Here is a 16,487-nt window from a genome sequence, read left to right as displayed (position 1 = left end):
GGAAAGAAACTACAGAGTCAGGTAGTGCATTCCAGGCATTGACCACTCTGTTACTGAAGTCATATTTTCTGCAATCGAGTTTGGAGCAGTTTACCTTGAATTTTCATTTATTATTTGCTCATGTATTGTTGTGGTTGAAGCTGAAGTAGTCATTGACAGGTAGGACATTGTGGCAATTCCTTCTAAGAAACTGAGGTTAGCCTTTCCAGTAATCAAAGCCTTCCTATTTTCCTCCTGTGTTCCCCTTTTAACTACTATTTATCGTTGCATACAGGTTGGCTTTCCAGATTCCTTTCTCTTTACTATTGCTATGTTCCACTGCTACATTTTCACTGTGTTGTTCCTCAAAATGGAGGCTCTCTTTCCCTAAATGATATGTGAGTTTCCTGTTTTGAAGTCCGTATTCACATGGGAACATGTTTTTAATTACTGCTTAGGTAGAAGGTCTTGGTTCCATACCATTCTTTGTGTAGAGACAGATGGATCTGGTAGTTAAGATTCCAGGCTGGAAACAACCAGCATCGAAACAGTTAATTCACTTGAGTATTACAACCAGCATCTAAACAGTTAATCCACTTATTATTTCCGGCTGGCCATGATGATGTCATCCCCCAGCTATTCCCTCCCGTCAATCCTATCAGTTCCTGGGAGGCTCGACAAAGCAGATGCTGGGCTGAAACGAGGTTTGTGCATTCCTCCCCCCAAGAATGGCAGCTCCATGCCAACAGCGCGCTGGAACTGACATTCTAGGCTGGAAACCAGGAGATTGTGAGTTCTAATCCATCCTTAGGCATGAAAACCAGCTGGGTGACTTTGGGCCAGTCAGTCTCTCTCAACTGAACCCACCCCAGTTTGTATAGTGATGTTACAATGGCAGTGAAAAAAGTGACTTATGATCATTTTCCACACTTACGACCCTTGCAGCATCTCCATGATCACGTGATTTACATTTGAATGCTTGACAACTGGTTCATATTTATGAAGGTTGCAGTGGCCTGGGATCACGTTATCCCCTTTTGCAACCTTCTGACAAACAGAGAAAATGGTGAAACCAGATTCACTTAACAATCTTGTTACTAATTTAACAACATCAGTGATTCACTTAACAAATGTGGCAAAAAAGGTTGTAAAATGGGGCAAAACTCACTTAACAAATGTCTCACTTAACAACACAAATTTTGGGCTCAATTGTGGTAGTAAGTTGAGGACTACCTATACAAAAAGAGGGTACAAGTCCTTTCCAAAAAGAAGAAAAAGCAATATAAGAAGAAACTTCTCCTTTCTTTCTGCAACTATATTTAACATTAACAACATATCACTATCTCCTAAATATAACTAAATACATCTTCATTCCATATTTCATCCTTTTTTCTGCAAAGTCATCTCTAACTCTTCAGCATGCCTCGACAAAAATCTAGTAAAAGTTAACAAAATACCTAACAACATATAGTTCCACTTTCTATTTAACAATTAAAATCTAACCTCAATTAACAATTAATTATTACAAAAATTTTAAAAGATTTAATATTGGCTAAATAATAAGCCCTTATTTTTATATCAAGGCTAATAGCATACATCAGAAATAGCAACCATTATTTAATTATAATCAAACAAACCAATGTATTTTTTTTCTTCATCCTCTCAGAAGACTTTAAATATCATACATAAAGTTCTAACGTCTACTTTGTTCTGTTATCTTCATTTTTCTCTCTCAAGTCCTCAGGTCCTTCTCAATCTTATGAAAGTAAGAGGCAATTTCAATGTAGCCTCTTATTTACTGGAGAAGCTACAATGAGCCACGGTGGCGCAGTGGTTAGAGTGCAGTACTGCAGGCTACTTCTGCTGGTCACTGGCTGCTAGCAGTTTGGCAGATCAAATCTCAAGGTTGACTCAGCCTTCCATCCTTCCGGGGTGGGTAAAATGAGGACCCAGATTGTTGGGGGCAATATGCTAACTCTGTAAACCGCTTAGAAAGGGCTGTAAAGCACTATGAAGCAGTATATAAGTCTAAGTGCTATTACTGTTGCTATTATATTTAAATAAGTAATTCATATCATTCTTTTAACATCCTATTTGTGTATCTCTGTTGATTTTTAAAAAACAGCAGAGATACACAAGCTCCATTTGTAAATCCAATATTTCCATTTCTTTCTTATAAGTTATAATTCTGGATTCCTGTATAATATTCTCTTTAATGTATTCAATGAAACCTAATTCTTCTCAATATTTTTTGGTTGAAATATAAGGTTAAATAACTCACATATTTCTTGAGTCCACAGGTTGTAAAAAAAAATAAATTAAGGGAGCCATCTGATGATTTCTAGTGGGTTTAGTTAACTTCCACATTTTTGTTTAATTAATTTCATCTGAATTCTTAGCATTTAAAAATTTCCAGAAACAACACTGTAGTCATTCCTTTTTGTTTAAAAAAAAATCTCACAAAGCAGGAAATACAGTACATACTTTCCTTTCTTTTTAAACAGATTAAACAGGCACTTGCCCAATAATTACAAAGCTTGTAGTTCTGGAGGTTTTTAAAGAGGTAATAAAAAGAAAATTAAAGTCCACGGTAATTAAAAATATAAGGCTTGGTTGAATTTTGCATCTTTAAAAAAGGCTACATTAATAGATGAGGAAACCTGTGATTAAACAGTGGGTACAAGTGGGTGCAATAACATTCATTTCTGCTGTGAACTCACAAAAAAACTCCAGCTATACAGAAAACATAAAGGTGATCTCATTGTCTCTCTTTAATCCAGAGAGAATGATCAGTAGACTGAATCCTACATCCAGCTGTCTTTCAGCTACAATGTCCCCAACAATGCACTGGGCATCCATTTGCCCACCTTACCGGAAGCGTTCAGTGAATGAAGCAAACAGCCAATCTAAACCAGCCTGCCTTGATGCTTTGCTTTTGTTTCATACTGGAACACCTATGCCACTACAATCCAATTTAAGTGGTTTATAGCAAGGTGTATATTTAATATTGCATGTATTAACAGTAGTGAGGATTGTATTTGTGCAGCATTGGAAATATGAAGAAATACCACTAGATGAAGAGATAATTAAGAAGATATTGAACTGTGCAGAAATGGACAGATTTACATTGAAGATTAATTTATTTTATCAATGGCTGGAAAAAAGGGGTAAACATTAGGAATATAATTTGTATTGTTAAGCAAACAAAACAACCCAGACATGATGTTTATTAAGCACTAATTAAATGTAATAGTAGAAAATTAATAAAATTTTACTAAAAAAAATTAAGTGGCTTATAAAGCATAAACATAAAGACCTCGAATCCTTGAATCAAAACCATTTGTTTGAAATGATATAATGCCTGAGCAGGGGGTTGGACTAGAAGACCTCCAAAGTCCCTCCCAACTCTGTTATTCTGTTAAAACAAACCACTAACCAATGCAGCTCTTAATTTTTGCAAGAATTCATCTAATTCAAAAATTTAAGACACTACAATTTGCTTTTCAATTGTCAGGATTCAGCTTTGAATGGGATCGTTGCCTTGAATCAGATTCAAAATGTTCATTCAAGACCCTGCAGGGTCATTTCCTTTAGCCCTGGACATTACAGTCTAGTTAGAAAAACCTTACTTTCTTGCAAATGTGAAGTCTTTTTTTTCCATATTTGGGGAAGAAGGATGGATGGGAAAGAGCAAGATAGCTCTTTTTATCTCGTTTGTTAGGGCATTTAAAAGTCCATTCACATTCTCCAAGTTGGAACTCTTAAACTAAAAGAGTTAGTTTAATTTCAATCAGAGTTTTTTACTTCAATATTATACTGCAATTGAATCCTCTTCCCAAATTAATATTTTATATTTCAATAGTGAAAAAGGTATTGGGCAAATAAGACCAGGTTGAGTACCAGTATAATTTATTGTGTGCCATGTACTCTTAGTATTTAGGATTCTGATTGCTTGAGCTATCAGATGTCAGGTAGAAAGGAAAGTCTGCAAAATTTAAATTATGAAATGTCAAAATATAGCATACAAGATAGGAACAAAAAAGTATTCCGTGAATGCATTAAGTACTTCCTTTAATTATATTATCTCCATTAGTCTGAGGAACTGTGCATGAAATAGAGCTGTTAGATTTTAGAATGCTGAGATCAAACTGGGTAATTGTAATTTCTAACATTTAGATTTAATAGTTTTGTAGCACAAGACTTCACTGAAGAAATGGAGAAAATGAGGGTGATGTGAAGATAGTAAAACAGAAAGCCACATTCCATATTAATAATGAGGAATAATCTAAATGATAGTAATGAGAAACGGAAAGAATGCCAAACATGAGCAAATAAGCCTGAAGTTTGCAAAGAATTAATATGTATCCTACATTTATCTGAAGATATTCTACATATATGTATATAAAACTGTGAGGACTGCAATAGAATTAAGAAATCAGTTAAAATGACTTTGTGGAACCTGGCAGGAATTTATTGTGAAGAAATAGAAAGTTAGCATTGGTACTAAGGAACTGGTTGCACAGATAATGGTAACTGAAAGGAGATAGAAGCAGCAGAAATAGGATCCTCAGAGATGTTAAGATAAATAGAGGTGTAAATTAAAGGAAGCTACAACAAGAAGCTTCTTGTTAACTTGTAGACAATGAAAGAACTTAGAATTAGGAGACCTCTGGCAAGATATCCCAAAAAACAGACAAGCAGGAAACAGATCAGGAAAGATGTAGAAAAGGGATTAAGAGGTAAAGTCTCAAAGCAAAGACACAGACATGAGTATGGGAAAAGTAACAAGAGAAAAATTATGAAGTTTTGTCCAGCTGAAATTCCACTACCTCCCAGAAGGGAAAAGGGCATTTGGGCATAGGGGAGAAGGACTCATGGGTATTGACAGGCAGTTCAGCCAAAGGAGGGGGAAAGTAACACACACAAACACAAACACATACAGAGAGTGAGAGAGAGGGAGGGAAGGAGAAAGAGGAGTGGGAGAAGGGAGAGAGATCTCAACAGGAGAGAAATTACCCAATAACCACAGCCTGAAAAGCTGAAAGGAGTATTGGACTAGATCCAGATTGTCCAGGATAAAGGAGATCCTTTCCTAAAGGAAGATGAAGAAAAACTGTTATATGAGGCCTTTGCATATGAAGCTATTTACCAGGGAGGAAAATATAGGCACTTTTGGTACTGAACTTTAGAAAAGTCACTGCAGATTCATCGATGCAGCTCATTTGATATCAGTAAGCAACCTTCTCTATGTGATGCAGGGAAATTTATCCTATTGAATTCCACAACTTACTTCTATGTAATACTGTCTATGTCTCTCTACTTTTGAATATTTCAAATTTTCTTGGATGCATATCTAGGTTCTATATTAAGTTTCCAAGGTGACAGCAGCAGTCCAAATGCCAGGTCTATTTGATTGTTGACATGTTAAACATGATTATATTCCTCCATGTGAGAGGTTTATGTAAGATTTTGGAATCTGTTGGCATGAATTATGTGTCATTATCTTCTAATTAACAATACCTGTTTTTGTTCTTCTTACCTTAGGTCTCAACATTTAAATAAAAACACCTCAAAGAATGTTCAGCTTCATCCTAGGCTAAGTTAGATATGGCCAACCTCCTTACAAGTCAATGTCTTCAATTTTAGGTAAGTGTGCAGAAGATTAGCCTACTGCACACTTCCTTTGAATAATTCAAATAATACTTACTCAAAAACAAGGTGATGATGACAATGATTTAAAATCCTGGACTAGCTCAAGATTGAAGTATTGTCTCATAAGGATGGTGTCAGCATTCTAAGTAATGCAACCATAAAAAGCAGAAATCTGAGGCAGGTAGATTCCTCAAAGAACATGTTTATGGGATACATCATACCAGCACAGCTAGTGAAAACCAACTCTAAAAGTTCCCACAGCTTTCCCCCTAATTAAAAGAGCAAATAATTCCCTCCCCATATCTCTCCAGTCACATTGTCCAATGAAAGTAGCTGGCAGGTTGCTAGGTCACTCATCTCCTCCTTCAACTGCCAGCTGTTGGGATGACCTTGGTCCCACAAGAAAACTTTTTGTTTTGACTGGTAGCCGGTCTATTACTTCCCCCTCCCTTACCCCTCTTACAGTTTGTGGCAACTATGAGGCAGCAAAGGATAGCTTCAGCCAGGCTTGATTCAGAGTTGACAGGTGGAGCTACTGAGCTACTAAATTTAAATAGCATGAGGTTCAAAATTCTTTATTTCTAAGAAGACAGGTGGGAAAGACAGAAGGTACAGAATCTGTTAGGAGTTGTCACCTAAGACTGATTTAGAGATGGAGTAAAAGTGCAAAAGTGTTAAGAATTCTTCCTGGGTCAGGAGATAATTTCCCACCGAGGGGAAAAAGCAAGAAGACTAATTACTCCGGAACAGGTTCTATCTTTAGATGAATAGATTAGGTTATATACTTAGTTAAGTGCCTATAATTCATTTTATAAATTATACTGGTGATTATTAGCCTTCTTTAGGCATTCATCTATCTTTTTCTTGCATTTCAGACCAAACTAAGTTAAATCTGTTAGATACTATAAAGCAACAAAGTCCTACCAATCAGAATTTATCACCGCAGCTCCAAAACTGCAAATATATAAAGGGATTTTCTATTATGGTCAAAGAGGAAGGGTTTCTATTACTAAAATAGATGAAGGATAATATACATAATATAATATGAGTGTTTTATGGGGGGGTTTTAATTGGGGGTTGTTGTTATTTTTGTTTTGAGCCCTCAGAGTTTTGTTTTGATGGTGGCCATATAACTATTTTAAATAAATAAATAAAGGAAATAAATATTCTTGGTTGGTACTTTGATCAGAAAAGGATTACAAGTGCCAAGAAATCAAGAAAAGAAGTGGGGTGTGACCTGGGAAAGACAAGTATGGCTTTAAAACATTCCACTGAAGGGAGATTACTTAATGCTCCATTTCACATATGAAGCTAAGCCAAGACTTTTAACCATATTTGAATCAGCTGCAATGATTTAGTTTATATATAGTGTTAAGTTATAATAAGTAGGCTGAACTACTGTCCCATGCCACCATATTATATCTTTTTGGTGGGGGAGGATGGTGTTGAATCAGTTTTTTATTCTGGACAACTGCTTGAACAAATCCCTTCAGGTTTTTAAGAAGGTCTTTTTAGAAGTGCCATTGCTTCCTTCCTACAGCAGAAAGTGACACACAGAGAACAAAATCATCCAGATAACTTTGTACATCAGGCAGGACAAGAACTCATGGCCTCCTGATTTCTAGTTTAACACCTTAAATCAGAAATCTCTTGAGAATATCGTAGAGAACAAACTCAAGAGAACAAACCAAGGGTTGAACAAATCAACCCAGAGTGCTCACTCAAGGCAGAAATAACCATCAAATTATCCTACTATGAATACCCTAAAAAGGATGAAGAGAAGATGATAACTAGCAGCAAAGTGGATGGACTCAATTATAGTAGTGATGTGTTGGCAGATCTAAAAGACCAGATTAGGGATAGATCATCATGGAGAAAATAGATCTATGTGGTTTCCTGGAGTTAACAGTGACTTCATGACAGGTAATCACTCACTCACTCACTCACTTACTTTTCATTCCCAACCCAACTCTTTGCTTTACTTCATACACTTCTGAAATACCCTATTCCCACTGCATTCAATTTCTGCTTACTTTAACCCTCACTTCCATATAAAAATAGTCACAACCACAATTTATAAACAATCATTTGAGCTTATTTTAACAGCCTTTCACTCCTCATAGCAGAATACATTTACATTTATGTAAAGCCGCTGGGCGAAATCATCTGTGGTTTCGGGGTGAACTACCATCAGTACGCTGACGACACCCAGTTGTACATCTCCACCCCGGACCACCCCAACGATGCCCTTGAAGTGATGTCCCGGTGCCTGGAGGCCGTACGGATCTGGATGGGGAGGAACAAGCTCAGGCTCAACCCATCCAAGACTGAGTGGCTGTGGTTTCCGACGTCCCGATATAGTCAGCTGGTGCCATCGCTGACTATTGGGGACGAATCATTGGCCCCCATGGAAAGGGCTCGCAACTTGGGCGTCCTCCTGGATTCACGGCTGTCTCTAGAAGAGCACTTGATGGCCGTGACCGGGAGGATTTTTCATCAGGTTTGCCTGATCCGCCAGTTGCGTCCCTTTCTAGATCGGGACTCCCTACACATGGTCACTCATGCCCTTGTCACCTCTTGTCTGGACTATTGTAACGCTCTCTACATGGGGCTCCCCTTGAGGTGCACTCAGAGGCTCCAACTGGCGCAGAGTGCGGCCGCGCGGGTGGTTATGGGAGCAACGTGGAGCTCCCATGTAACACCTCTCCTGCGCGAGCTGCACTGGCTCCCGGTGGTCTTCCGAGTGTGCTTCAAGGTTCTGGTTACCACCTTTAAAGCGCTCCATGGCTTAGGACCTGGTTATCTACGGGACCGCCTGCTACCACCAATAGCCTCCCACCGGCCAATACGCTCCCATAGAGAGGGGCTACTCCAGGTGCCGTCGGCCAAACAATGTCGACTGGCGGCCCCTAGGGGGAGAGCCTTCTCTGTGGGGGCACCTACGATCTGGAACGAGCTCCCCCCGGAGTTACGGAGGATCCTGGATCTGCACACCTTCCGTCGCACGCTTAAAACGTTTTTATTTCATCAAGTTGGCCTGGCCTAAATCTTCTCCCTTTTAAAATTTTAAAATTTAAATTTTAAACACTAATTTTAATTTGTTTAATTATGGGATATTTTTAAAATTTAACCAAATTGTTTAATCTGTTTTAATCTATTTTAAATTTTGTATCTCTGTGTTTTATCTTTTGGCTGTTCACCGCCCTGAGTCCTTCGGGAGAAGGGCGGTATAGAAATTTAATAAAATAAAATAAAAATAAATAAATAAAATAATAAATGTAATGATTTTCCCTTCTCACAATAAAACTACAATTTATCTGCAAAATTTAAGGGCTGTAGTTGATGTTCTGCAGGGCTCATGTTTTATACTCCCTATGGTAAAGATTTCTTCCAGTGGAGAAGCAACTTGTTGGTTTATCTACTGAAATTACATTCTCTCTTTTGATGAATCTCTACCTGTTATTTCAGTTGTTCACTAAAATAATACAAGAACATTCAATAGTACCATGTTCAATGTCCATATACAGAATATTGTAGCAAGTTGATTAGAAAACTATTTTGTTCATGAAATGTTCTGTTGGGAAAGTCCATTTAAAAAAACTTCCTTTATTGAAGCAATCATATATAGTTACAGTACTATATAAAAGTGCTGAATGACTTTTACACACAAAAAATATCCCTAGATTCCCTACATTTTCTAATGAAGCTTTAGTGACTAATAGAATCATCTTTTCTGATTAACAGTATATTTTTAAAAAACAGCAATGCCTTAACTGTAGCCATCTTTTATTAATATTCTATCTATATAATTCTGGCTTCAAAATCACTATGAACTGCACTGGGATACAAATTGAATTACTGAATTAATTATTGTACTGATGTATCTTACCCAGCTCAGCTAATCAGAAATTTGTCATAGAACAGACTTGTATGAATTTCTCCACTGGACACAATTTCTCAAAGTACTCTACAGTATTCCAAAAGTATTCCAGATGAAGGAGAAAAAATAAAGCAAACATGGCAATATGTGAAAATAAAACAGTGGAAGATATACTAAAGTTGTAAGTTAGGCAGCTACCAGTTCATGCTACATTCCAAAATGCAGGTTCAGGCCCCAGCATTAAACTCAACAAGGCATCCAAGATAAGAACTGAACAGAATAACAGAGTTGGAAGGGACCTTGTAGTTCATCTAGTAAATGTTTCTTATTTAATGTACTATTTATGTATTTTTATTCTCAGGATAAAGAATAACTACTTGAACATTTTTTTCTGCCTCAGCTGAAAGAATAAACTGGCTTGCCAGGAATTATAAGCATTTCTTTGATATCATAGCGTAGGTACTGACTTTTGCGAATCCATTTCAACATGTTTTCAAGTAGAATCTGAATAGAGGTAAGGGTGGAAAAAATCTCTTCCTGTTTATTTAGTTTATCCTCCTTTTTTTGCTCAGAGGTTCAAAGTGATGTCTGAACTATTGCTATGCCTCTTTTTTTCCCACGACATTAAGATAGATTAGGCTGAAAGTGATTAGTTTAAAGTCACTCTATGAGCTTCTGTGGCTAAAAGAAACTGGAACGTGGATCTCCTTATTCATACTCCAATGCCCTCTGACAAGATTCTGCATTCCAATTCTTTGGACTACAAATTCCATCAGGCCCAGTATATCCAATGGTTAGGAAATAAGACAAATTTAGGTCAAAACTTCTGAGTTATATCATATTCCCAGTCCCTCAGACTGGATGCACTGGATATAAAGCTTTTCTTTATAAACTGCTTCTAACCTTCCCATTTACAAGTTGAAGCTCATAGTTTATTTTAATACAGCTTTCCCATTCTGATACCCCTCCTGTGACAGATGATACTGGAATTCTGTGAGTTGCCATTCCACTACATCAGGTGATAGTAGTTCTGGAAGACTGTTCAAGCAAAAAGACAGAGCTTCTTCTTGTGAGAATCTTAGATTTAGCATCTGCCATGCTGGCGTATTAAGAGTCCTGGTTTTCCATCTAATAGGTTGTTGACATTAAAGAGGTCATTACAGCTATTAGAACCATTCCAAGGATCACCTGCTTGCTTAATGGTCAGAACAGATCAACATATTATGTTCTGGTAAGCTGGCAATCCTAGTAAAGGCAAAGTGGATAGCGAGCAGATGATGAAACCAGTGAAATTATAATTCCTTACATAGAAATCATATAATTCTTCAAGTGCACCTCATGTTTGTTTTGTAGTTTCCATTCTTTCATCTACTTTCATAGGCGTAAGCATAACTGCGCAATGTGTGCCTCTCCTACAGACTTGATATGTATTGCTTATTTCAGAAAATAGCATTATTAAAAATTTGAAGCAGTCAGATTTCTAACTACAAGTTATTTAAGAAAATGTTTCAGTCCAATTAGAAATACTTCTACAAATTTATCAATGGAGAGACTGTGATGGACCAGTCAACATCTGACAAAGAAGAAACAGTGATGTCTCTATGGTACTTTGATCTCAAGTGGGTCTCATTCAAAGGTGGCACAATGAGTCAGGTTAGAGACACTGAGCTTGTCAACTGGAAAGCTGACAGACAGCCTATGTTCAAGACCTGAGTGCTGTGCGACAAGATGAACTCCTGTTACTTGCCCCAGCTCCTGCCCACCTAGCAATTTTAAAGGATGCAAATACAAGTAGATAAATAGGTACCACCTCAGTGAGTAGGTAACAGTGTTCTGTTCACCTCAAAGTATAGTCATGCTGGCCACATGACCATGGAAGTGTCTTTGGACAACACTGGCTCCCTTGGCTAAGAAAAGGACATGAGCATTGCTCCCTAGAGTGAGACACAAACCTTTACTTTTGTATAGGTCTCACCCATGGTAGTATTATTATTTGGAGATGCATAAGAAAATTAAGAAATGTCCAATATGGTCTTCTTGTGAAGATAATATTCAACTCCTGTTGATTGCATGCATAGGTATGTGCAGTTTGCTTTTTGGCAAAAATACAGAAGGAGTTTCTTACTACCTCCTTGAAAGATATACTTTTGCCTTTGTAATCTAGTCCATAGATTTGTGTTTTCTATTGATCTCCCATCCAAATAATAATTAAGACCAGCTTTGCATAGCTTGCTGTTTCTTTTTATCACGTGTTAGGATAAAATGGGATTCTTTTTTTTTCCCCTTATGTTCAGTTGTGTCAGATTCTGCCCGGACCAGTCCTTGCAATATTTTGTCATGTTTTTTTTCTAGAAGTGGTTTCCTCTTGCTTCCTTCAAGGACTGAGAAAGAGTGATTGGCCAAAGTTCATCCAGCTGGCTTTGTGCCTAAGTCAGGACTAGAACTCACAGCCTCCCTGTTTCTAGCCTGATGGTTTAAACCACTACACTAAACTTGCTTTTGGTTTTCCTATATGTAGGATCAAATTTGTCTTCTATAGGAATAAATAAATTCTCATTTTTGATTAATTACTCAGTGTTGGAAGAGGGTGGAAATATCACTGCATTGAGTGGGAGTTAAATACTTTCAGCAAAAACACTTTTGGGGAGAATAAATTGAATATGTACCGTACATTTAGCAGCTTCAACCTATTACAGTAGATTGATGAAAATCTGCCAAATATGTTTCTAGATGAATGAATCATAACATTATTTGGAAAAAAAAATCAGTTGCATCAGACACATTGCTTTTAGAATCCTTCATATTTATTTCAAACTTCAAACTTCTATACCGCCCTTCTCCTTTCGGACTCATATAATAATTCAGGGGAACTTTTATTCTACTAATGAAGATTTAATGATGACTTACATAGTTATTATTAAGAAAATAGAGGAATGGGGAATATGAGGAACTTCATGAATCTAATTCCAATATAACAGTTATAATTTATTACTAGATTCTAATCTAATAGAAATCCCAACTTCATTTTATCCAATAGAAAAATTTGCTGTAAGAACACATCTGCATTCAGATGTAATAGGCAGGTTCGTGTCTAGCAAATATAGAGAAATTAAGTTTTTTTTAAATTAACACCATTAGTTGACTTTGTCAAAATCGGTCAAGCCATTGTTGTGTATCCAATTTCAATATAAGCAAGAGCTAATATTTTCATTTGCCTGATCAATACCATTCAAAGATGCTATTTGCTGACATCCAAAAGTAAATCCAGGCTACCAGAGGACACCTTGAACAGCTCTGAGCTGCCATGAAAAATCACGCACATCAATGCTGGTGCCTTCTCTAAATTATACACAGTGATTATAGGAGATTAGACATAATTAAGTGGCAAGATCAGAAGAAAAAAAGTATACTTCATGGAGGAAATGTGGCAGGCTTTAAAGTTATCATATACAAGTATCTTTTTGGTCACCTATCTCAAACTTACCACATATAAATTCAATCTTTGATACAAATCTACAGTGTGATCTTTAGTTAGCCAGCCAGCACAGGCTTTAGAAGTATCACCTGGTATGACTTTATCTCACCTCCTGCATCCTCAGCAAAGGAGATCAGAATGGGATAGAAGGGGGAAAATTCAGAAACAGTAACCCTGGGAATGGAAAGGTCATTTTTTTAAAAAATTTAGGGGTGAGAGAAAAAAGATTTAATTTTTGGCGTGAAATTGAGGGACAGGATGAGGTACTTCATCACTGCCTTTTAGCTTAACAGATTGGGCTGATTTTCACATCCCTCTAACCACCATGCGAACTTGTCCTCCTAATCATTTTTAAATGACATATCTTTATAAGATTGCTTTTATCTCATTCCTCAGCCCAAAGCTTGCATTCACATTTAGTCCAGTTTTGAAATAGTGTTTTACTACGTTTCCCAACACAGTATTTGTCAGAGATGTGATCTAGGGTATTTTATTGAAGATGTTGTTTATTTCAGCAATAGAACCTGAGATGTGTCTCCCATTGCCACTTCAAGTTGCTTTGGTCATGCTTCTCCCCTCCAGTCAGTAGCCATGGCGCTCAATGGGCATTTTAGTTTGGCTTGTAGGAGAGACTAAACCCCCAGCTTCTGTTAAGGTAGATGTCCACATAAAGCCTCATCAATGCTTTCTAAAAGCTTGTTAGACCTTACATATGTGTCTTATACAGATAGTCATTGACTTAGCACAATTGAGCTTTCTGTTTCTAAGTGAGAAATTTGTTAAGTGAGCTTTGTCCCATTTTACAACCTTTCTTGTCACAGTTAAGTGAATCATTGCAATCATTAAGTTAGTAACATGATTGTTAAGTGAATCTGGCTTCCTCATTTACTTAGTTTCTCTGAAAGTTACAAAAGATGGTCACATGACCCCGGGATACTGCAACTGACATAAATGCAAGTCAGATACCAAGTGTTTGAATTTTGATCATGTGACGCTTTTGATCACATGAATTGAACTTTTTGAATTCAATGGGGATCACGTGATAGGGATTTTGAATTTTGATCTCATGGTAGGAATACTGCAATGGTCATGTGAAAAATAGTCATAAGTCACTTTTTTTCAGTGGCATTGTAACATCAAATAGTCACTAAGTCAGTTGTAAGTCAAGGACTACCTTTATGCACAATAAGCACTCTCCTCAAAGACCTGAAAGAGTGTACAGGCTCTCTATATAACAAAAAATAGAACCTAGCTTTTTCATCAGTGACATGAGATATTAGGGACAGAAATAGAACAAGAGGCAGAATGAGAGAGAGCTAAAGATAGTGAAAGAGTAGGCAAGAAGCAAACTTAAGAGAGAAGAAAATGTGCTGTGTGAGCTCCCTCCCTCCCTACATTCTATGCTCCTCCTCCTCTGTGTGACATCCTGTCACTTGGCAACTTGAAAGGCCTCTGAGCCTTCCTTTCCAGGTACCCACTTATACGTCCAATTTGTCCTCCCATATTGTTATTCCTCCTGGTACCTCACTGAAAGGAAACAAAACCAGGAGAATCTGCATTAAATCACCCTTGGCTTGGCTGTTGGGGCAATGCAATTGTGACCAACATATTTTGTGACAACTAGATAGCATATTCTGTGAGAAAAGACAGCTCACTTACCACCCACAAAAAGCACATTCTGTCTAACTTCCAATTTTCTGCAAACACTCCAGATTCAGAATACAGAAGGTCTACAATGGCTTGACATAATAACAAATGTGATCAACTTAATCCCTGTTGCATTTTAAAAGTGAAATTAGAAGACTGGGAAAGGCTGGCTATCCAAAAGTGACCTCTATTTCCAAACACAGAGTAATTTTAATCATCTTGTATATTAAAGCCAACCTCTGGAACAAAAATGTGTTGTCATGCTATGTCATCTAACTCTCTTTAAAAAATGTTAATCTTCCTTGAAGTCTACAGTATGCTATAAATTAGTCTGGCACTTAGATTCAGCACTTTTTCCCAGTGGAAAGTGGAATTCTTTAATTTCCATTTTTGTTCAATTATAGGCCTAGAGAAAAAATGCAATCTGATCAAAAAATGCAATCTGATCAAAAATTTGCAGTTAGGATTACTGCTAAGCTTCCTTGAAGTCTCTTGTAAAGACAAGTGTGATGGTTAAATTCAGTGTGGTTTTCATTTTGATTGGGAGTCTTACACTTTTGGTTTTGCTCAGTTTTACTCCTGGGGAGAAAATATGGGGGAAATGCATTATTTATTTGATATTGACACTCACATTTTACGTTTGGTTGAGAAATAATGGCTGGTCACATAATCGGTATCAAGTAAGGGATTTAAAGCTGGTTTTTTGCAGCCCTCCTTTGATATGAGAACATTACAGTTCTTTTTGTCTCTTATTTAAAGCGGGGTTTCTATGGTTGGATATAAAAATATCAGTGGGAACATTTCTACACTTTGTTTGGAACTGTTGAAAGTAAAAAAAAGGAGTAAACAGAATGTACTGCAGAGGAGGAAGACAGAGGAGTTCTAAAGGTAAGAAGAAGAATGGGAGTAAATAGTTTCTATTTGCACCTTTAAAAAGTACTGAGTAAATCTTTTCACAATTCTGTCATCACTCCTCTTCCTTCTGGTGTAGTTAAACAGAGACAGTGGTATCTGGTTTGCGGTAAATTCCTGAAGACTGACCTCGTGGTTAAAGCTGTCTGTAGACCAGAGGAGTTGATTAACAAAGGAAATGAAATAAAGGAAAACTTAAGTTTTGAAAGATATTATTAAAATTTCATAAAACTAATCTGCTAAATAAAATTAAAATGGTATCTAACTCTGGAGTGGGGATAAGCTTATAATGGTGTTAAAAGATTCAGTCAGTCACAAAGCCCTGCAACCAGAGGAAAGTGGATCTTTGTGCTGCTTAAACAGCAGAAAATTCACACCTATCCTAACACAATAGGGTGATCACCATATGAAAAATTGTAGCATCCCTCCAAATTTTCCTCAGGCTCTTACTTTCACAGGTAAGAACATCAAGTGTTTTTGCTGGCTATTGGTGGCTCGGCAAAACATGCATCATGTTTGCACTGGGTGACTGGATTTATTTTGCTGGAAAGCACAAACTGAGCAAGGATGGTGGGCTTGTTGATTGTCTAGGGATAGGACTGCCTGTAATGCTCTGAAACCTCCAGTCTCCTTCCCTGCTTGTTTTGTCTTTTGCTCTCTTTGTTTTTCAGGATCTCATCAATCCTCCCAATCACGATTTTCCCCGTTTTCTTTCTTCCACTATGTGAGTTCATATTTCTTTCTCCTATGGGTTTCTTATTGCACAACAATCTTTTCTCTCATGTTCACTGCATTCAGCTTTTGTATTTCTCATGTCATATTCATTTTTTTTTTACTTCCACATTTGAAGATGGATAGATAAACAATCTTATAGGGAGTCACTTCCCCTTTTTTCAGGCCACAGACTTCCTACTACTTTCTAGTAGCATATGCATACTCTCA

The sequence above is a fragment of the Pituophis catenifer genome, unplaced genomic scaffold, assembly GCF_029215685.1.
Source record: "Pituophis catenifer annectens isolate HBS135680 unplaced genomic scaffold, rPitCat1.0.hap2 SCAF_3, whole genome shotgun sequence".
Lineage (NCBI taxonomy): Eukaryota > Metazoa > Chordata > Lepidosauria > Squamata > Colubridae > Pituophis > Pituophis catenifer.
This window is presented reverse-complemented; position numbering follows the sequence as displayed.